The 7,720-nt window shown below is 39.1% G+C and overlaps 1 pseudogene; it reads right to left on the reverse strand.

Annotated features, from left to right (window-relative positions):
• LOC143238418 (acetylcholine receptor subunit alpha-like 1) overlaps window positions 1–7,233 on the reverse strand; it is a 41,262-nt pseudogene extending 34,029 nt beyond the window's left edge.
• Between the last annotated feature and the right edge of the window lie 487 nt (window positions 7,234–7,720).

Here is a 7,720-nt window from a genome sequence, read left to right on the forward strand (position 1 = left end):
TTTAAAGTGAGAAAGGTTTTCATTGAATTGTTTTGTTATACCGTTTAACACCAGCAGGTGGCGTGTGGGACGCTATGATTGATCTTATGCTAATTATTTGTTTGTTTTCTATTCAGAATTTCGCGCAAAAAGACATCAGAACTACTTTGGAGAAGCCAACCCTAACTCTGAGGTGATAGGTTAAATCAAAGACAGCCAATCAACAATACTCTCCAATAACCCGTGGGCTGTTCTCGTCTGACTGGTTTTTGGGAGTTGGTCGTGAGGGCGCATCCTCTTATTTTGAGGACAGAGCGTGGTTTGGGAGAAATAGGTGCTAAAGATCTGAATTGATGGTAGAGTGATTATCAACTTCATGTTTGAGTGTGGAGGTTCTGTGTTGGAGACCCTCTGAAGTATTCCGCTAGAAGAGTCTTCTCAGTTGTGTTGGAAAAAAGAAACATTTCTTACAGACTACCCTTGTTCTGTTAGAAAAAAGAAACATTTCTTCCAGACTACCCTTGTTCTGTTAGAAAAAAGAAACATTTCTTACAGACGACCCTTGTTCTGTTAGAAAAAAGAAACATTTCTTACAGACTACCCTTGTTCTGTTAGAAAAAAGAAACATTTCTTACAGACTACCCTTGTTCTGTTAGAAAAAAGAAACATTTCTTACAGACGACCCTTGTTCTGTTAGAAAAATGAAACATTTATTACAGACTACCCTTGTTCTGTTAGAAAAAAGAAACATTTCTTACAGACTACCCTTGTTCTGTTAGAAAAAAAAAACATTTCTTACAGACTACCCTTGTTCTGTTAGAAAAAAAAAACATTTCTTACAGACTACCCTTGTTCTGTTAGAAAAAAGAAACATTTCTTACAGACTACCCTTGTTCTGTTAGAAAAAAGAAACATTTCTTACAGACTACCCTTGTTCTGTTAGAAAAAAGAAACATTTCTTACAGACTACCTTGTTCTGTTAGAAAAAAGAAACATTTCTTACAGACTACCCTTGTTCTGTTAGAAAAAAGAAACATTTCTTACAGACTACCCTTGTTCTGTTAGAAAAAAGAAACATTTCTTACAGACGACCCTTGTTCTGTTAGAAAAAAGAAACATTTCTTACAGACTACCCTTGTTCTGTTAGAAAAAAAGAAACATTTCTTACAGTCTACCCTTGTTCTGTTAGAAAAAAGAAACATTTCTTACAGACTACCTTGTTCTGTTAGAAAAAAGAAACATTTCTTACAGACGACCCTTGTTCTGTTAGAAAAAAGAAACATTTCTTACAGACTACCCTTGTTCTGTTAGAAAAAGAAACATTTCTTACAGACGACCCTTGTTCTGTTAGAAAAAAGAAACATTTCTTACAGACTACCCTTGTTCTGTTAGAAAAAAGAAACATTTCTTACAGACTACCCTTGTTCTGTTAGAAAAAAGAAACATTTCTTACAGACGACCCTTGTTCTGTTAGAAAAAAGAAACATTTCTTACAGACTACCCTTGTTCTGTTAGAAAAAAGAAACATTTCTTACAGACTACCCTTGTTCTGTTAGAAAAAAGAAACATTTCTTACAGACTACCCTTGTTCTGTTAGAAAAAAGAAACATTTCTTACAGACTACCTTGTTCTGTTAGAAAAAAGAAACATTTCTTACAGACGACCCTTGTTCTGTTAGAAAAAGAAACATTTCTTACAGACGACCCTTGTTCTGTTAGAAAAAAGAAACATTTCTTACAGACTACCCTTGTTCTGTTAGAAAAAAGAAACATTTCTTACAGACTACCCTTGTTCTGTTAGAAAAAAGAAACATTTCTTACAGACGACCCTTGTTCTGTTAGAAAAAGAAACATTTCTTACAGACTACCCTTGTTCTGTTAGAAAAAGAAACATTTCTTACAGACTACCCTTGTTCTGTTAGAAAAAAAAACATTTCTTACAGACTACCCTTGTTCTGTTAGAAAAAAGAAACATTTCTTACAGACGACCCTTGTTCTGTTAGAAAAAAGAAACATTTCTTACAGACTACCCTTGTTCTGTTAGAAAAAAGAAACATTTCTTACAGACTACCCTTGTTCTGTTAAAACTACAACCTCACACCAAACTTACAAAACTACTTCTTCAAGGGAAGGCAAACCATAAACCATTTAACAATAATTACCGAATCCAGACATAAACCATTTAATAACACTTACCGAATCCAGACATAGACAATTTAACAAGACTTACCGAATCCAGACATAGACCATTTAACAAAACTTACCGAATCCAGACATAGACCATTTATCAACACTTACCGAATCCAGACATAGACCTTTTAACAAGACTTACCGAATCCAGACATAGACCATTTAACAAGACTTACCGTATCCAGACATAGACCATTTAACAACACTTACCGAATCCAGACATAGACCATTTAACAACACTTACCGAATCCAGACATAGACCATTTAACATCACTTACCCAATCCAGACATAGACCATTTAACAACAACCAAGCGACTATTGTAGTTTTCCTGAATATACAAAAATCATTTGACCCTGTGTGGCAACATGACCTCAGATATCGTCTGCAAAAAATGGAAACTGACACCACCACCCTGAGGTGGATCTCAAATTTTCTCACGGACAGAACAGCCATGGTACAAAATATTCTCTAACACATTCAATATGTACCACAAGGAGGTGGATTTCTCACGGACAGAACAGCCATGGTACAAAACATCCTCTAACACATTCAATATGTACCACAAGGAGGTGGATTTCTCACGGACAGAACAGCCATGGTACAAAACATCCTCTAACACATTCAATATGTACCACAAGGAGGTGGATTTCTCACGGACAGAACAGCCATGGTACAAAACATTCTCTAACACATTCAATATGTACCACAAGGAGGTGGATTTCTCACGGACAGAACAGCCATGGTACAAAACATCCTCTAACACATTCAATATGTACCACAAGGAGGTGGATTTCTCACGGACAGAACAGCCATGGTACAAAACATCCTCTAACACATTCAATATGTACCACAAGGAGGTGGATTTCTCACGGACAGAACAGCCATGGTACAAAACATCCTCTAACACATTCAATATGTACCACAAGGAGGTGGATTTCTCACGGACAGAACAGCCATGGTACAAAACATTCTCTAACACATTCAATATGTACCACAAGGATTTGTTTTTTCTCCCCTACCATACATCCTGTTTGCCAGCAATATCCCTTTTCCTAGCTTCCCATACAGTTACTTATCGCAATATGCAGACGACATTTTCGTCTGGAGCAGCCTCGCAAAATCCACTAATCGCTGCAAACAGAATCCAAAAATTTCTAGACACCATCCACGAATGGTGCGACAACAGGACGGTAACAGCACTTATTTTCCGCTATAACCTAAATGAACAACTTGAGGAGGTTAATAAAGGTGAAAATCCAACATAGGAATAACCAAATAAGGTAAGTCATATAAGCCTAACGACCAAATTTCTAGTTATTACCTTTGACACACAACTAGCATGCTCTCAAACGCATAAATAAATCCGTAAGCATCCGTTAGTTTCTTAATCCCTGGTAAAAGTCCGTTAGTTTCTTAATCCCTGGTAAATGCCCGTTAGTTTCTTAATCCCTGGTAAAAGTCCGTTAGTTTCTTAATCCCTGGTAAAAGTCCGTTAGTTTCTTAATCCCTGATAAAAGTCCGTTAGTTTCTTAATCCCTGATAAAAGTACGTTAGTTTCTTAATCCCTGATAAAAGTACGTTAGTTTCTTAATCCCTGGTAAAGGTCCGTTAGTTTCTTAATCGCTGGTAAAGGGCCGTTAGTTTCTTAATCCCTGGTAAAGTCCGTTAGTTTCTTATACCCTGGTAAAGTCCGTTGGTTTCTTAATCCCTGGTAAAGGCCCGTTAGTTTCTTAATCCCTGGTAAAAGTCCGTTAGTTTCTTAATCCCTGATAAAAGTCCGTTAGTTTCTTAATCCCTGATAAAAGTACGTTAGTTTCTTAATCCCTGGTAAAGGTCCGTTAGTTTCTTAATCGCTGGTAAAGGGCCGTTAGTTTCTTAATCCCTGGTAAAAGTCCGTTAGTTTCTTATACCCTGGTAAAAGTCCGTTGGTTTCTTAATCCCTGGTAAAGGCCCGTTAGTTTCTTAATCCCTGGTAAAAGTCCGTTAGTTTCTTAATCCCTGGTAAAAGTCCGTTAGTTTCTTAATCCCTGGTACAAGTCCGCTAGTTTCTTAATCCCTGGTAAAAGTCCGTTAGTTTCTTAATCCCTGGTAAAGGTCCGTTAGTTTCCTAATCCCTGGTAAAGGTCCGTTAGTTTCCTAATCCCTGGTAAAGTTCCGTTAGTTTCTTAATCACTGGTAAAGGTCCGTTAGTTTCTTAATCCCTGGGAAAGGTCCGTTAGTTTCTTAATCGCTGATAAAGGCCCGTTAGTTTCTTAATCCCTGATAAAAGTCCGTTAGTTTCTTAATCCCTGGTAAAGGTCCGTTAGTTTCTTAATCGCTGGTAAAGGCCCGTTAGTTTCTTAATCCCTGGTAAAAGTCCGTTAGTTTCTTAATCCCTGGTAAAGGTCCGTTAGTTTCTTAATCGCTGGTAAAAGTACGTTAGTTTCTTAATCCCTGGTAAAGGTCCGTTAGTTTCTTAATCGCTGGTAAAGGGCCGTTAGTTTCTTAATCCCTGGTAAAAGTCCGTTAGTTTCTTATACCCTGGTAAAAGTCCGTTGGTTTCTTAATCCCTGGTAAAGGCCCGTTAGTTTCTTAATCCCTGGTAAAAGTCCGTTAGTTTCTTAATCCCTGGTAAAGGTCCGTTAGTTTCTTAATCGCTGGTAAAGGTCCGTTAGTTTCTTAATCCCTGGTAAAAGTCCGTTAGTTTCTTAATCCCTGGTACAAGTCCGCTAGTTTCTTAATCCCTGGTAAAAGTCCGTTAGTTTCTTAATCCCTGGTAAAGGTCCGTTAGTTTCCTAATCCCTGGTAAAGGTCCGTTAGTTTCCTAATCCCTGGTAAAGCTCCGTTAGTTTCTTAATCACTGGTAAAGGTCCGTTAGTTTCTTAATCCCTGGGAAAGGTCCGTTAGTTTCTTAATCGCTGATAAAGGCCCGTTAGTTTCTTAATCCCTGATAAAAGTCCGTTAGTTTCTTAATCCCTGGTAAAGGTCCGTTAGTTTCTTAATCGCTGGTAAAGGCCCGTTAGTTTCTTAATCCCTGGTAAAAGTCCGTTAGTTTCTTAATCCCTGGTAAAGGTCCGTTAGTTTCTTAATCGCTGGTAATAGCCCGTTAGTTTCTTAGTCCCTGGTAAAAGTCCGTTAGTTTCTTAATCCCTGGTAAAAGTCCGTTAGTTTCTTAATCGCTGGTAAAGGTCCGTTAGTTTCTTAATCCCTGGTAAAAGTCCGTTAGTTTCTTAATCCCTGGTAAAGGTCCGTTAGTTTCTTAATCACTGGTAAAGGTCCGTTAGTTTCTTAATCCCTGGGAAAGGTCCGTTAGTTTCTTTATCTCTGGTAAAGGTCCGTTAGTTTCTTAATCCCTGGTAAAGGTCCGTTAAATAGTTTGATTCTTTTCTATACAACTCCGTCCACAATTTTGACGTCACCACTTCCTTCATTAAAGACCTAGGTACTTGCTCTGCCTCGACGCTCTCCAGACATTTATCAAATCTTGCAATAGGGATTCACTGACCTTTTTACTGACCACCAAAATCATTAATTCCTTAACTTTTAAAATGTATTCACGAGCGGGTCGAAGTGGTATAATCTTCTCCCTGAACACTCCAGTTTGGAGCGGGTCGAAGTGGGATAAACTTCTCCCTGAACACCCCACTTGGGAGCGTGTTGAAGTGGGATAATTTTCTCCCTGAACACCCCAGTTAGGAGCGGGTCGAAGTGGGATAATTTTCTCCCTGAACACCCCAGTTGGGAGCGGGTCGAAGTGGGATAATCTTCTCCCTGAACGCCCCAGCTGGGAGAGTGAAATACCGTTCCTTAAAACTAAATACCTGTCATAGTTCTATTCTGGGAGAAATGGGTTCCGAACAAGGAATTCTCTTTTTCACAGGCGGGGCACACTAACCGCCAAGGCCCGACATGGCCCAGCGTTTTTAAGGCGTGCGACTCGTAATCTGAGGGTCGCGTCAAACATGCTCGCCCTTTCAGCCGTGGGGTGTTATAATGTTACGGTCAATCCCACTATTCGTTGGTAAAAGAGTAGCCCAAGAGTTGGCGGTGGGTGGTGATGACTAGCTGCCTTCCCTTTAGTCTTACACTGCCACATTAGGGACGGCTAGCACAGATAGCCCTCGAGTAGCTTTGTGCGAAATTCAAAACAAACAAACTAACTAACCACCAACTCGTACTATGAGTGACACTTAACAAAAAATAACTTGCAGAAACGGTTATATCGTTAATTTTATATGTTAAGCACATAGAATATCCCGCGGTATTGAGCGCGCAAAACTGCGTTATATCCGGTATTTTTGTTTAAACTTGTTTGTCTAACTGGCGTGTTATTTGTGACAAAGCCAATCATGAAATAGTTCTACACGTAGATTGGTAAATAATTAAGAAAAGAAGTGAAGTGAGAATTCCCTCAATAAGTTTAGGGTTAAAATCTTAAAAAAATACCTTACGTGTCTTGGTTTCATCCTACCGACCCAAACTCATGTGATAATAAAACAGTTTTAACAAAAACGATCATCACGACGAAGTGAAAAACAGTTTCGTGACATCACGAAAACCGGAATATACGTTTTATATAATAACATAAATCTCACATCAACACCAACAGATACATTATTCATTTGAAATGGATCCGTCTTTACTTATTAGTGTCTCGAAGTTCTGTTTTACCTGAACTTACGACGTCTATAAGTTGGGTCAGTCGAAGTCCTAATTTGACAATCAGTTTGTCGGTATGGTTACTGACCGGACGGATCAGTCGGTTATATCCGCTAAGAATGTCATCGAGAAGCCGCTTCGCATCCGGATGTGCACAGCATCTTCCCGCCAGTAACCCCAGGAAAAGAAGAATTACTCCAGCCCGTAGAGATCTCCAGATAGTTCTGTTCGGAGAGCTCAACATTGAAACAAAGTTTCTACTTATTCATGGTTGTCAAGAGTGTCACTGTTACCCGCCCTTATCCCTCACATCAGAGCTATTCATCAAAGGTGTGGGCTTATAGTGTCCTATTTTTTTCTAAAACGAACGTCAGGTATCATACGCACCACTTCCACGATATTCTACAGACAACCAGCCGTCTCTTCCCTACCAATCGATCGTATATTCCACTGAAAATTTATTTTTTTCTTTAAACTCGCAGTTATCCCGAAGTGTTTGGTGTCCAGGGTAGCACTCTCATCCTCTGGACCACTGCCTCTCCCTAACACATCGATCTCAAGTGCAACATTTGTGTCTACTAGTGAAAGCGCCACCTACCGGTAATGTTACTCCTTACATAGAAACATGAGGATCAACACGTATTGCAGTCGTTCTTTGTGGTAGTTTAATGTGTTTTACGGATGCGGAGACGTCTTTTGAACCGTTCCAGTTTTAATCGTTCTGTTCAATAGTCAGGCTTAGTGAAAACCATTCTAACTTGAAAAAGGTTCGAATAAAATCAACTCAGATTCGTGCGCGCAAACAGAGTTGTTGAAAACCACTGCCGTTGTATTGAGCAGCTAAAACAAAGAAAGCAGAGTAGTGATTCTGAGTCAATGTAAGAAGGAAACCAGTTCATTAACTGGTTTAGA

This window comes from Tachypleus tridentatus, chromosome 2 (genome assembly GCF_004210375.1).
Source record: "Tachypleus tridentatus isolate NWPU-2018 chromosome 2, ASM421037v1, whole genome shotgun sequence".
Classification (NCBI taxonomy): Eukaryota; Metazoa; Arthropoda; class Merostomata; order Xiphosura; family Limulidae; genus Tachypleus; species Tachypleus tridentatus.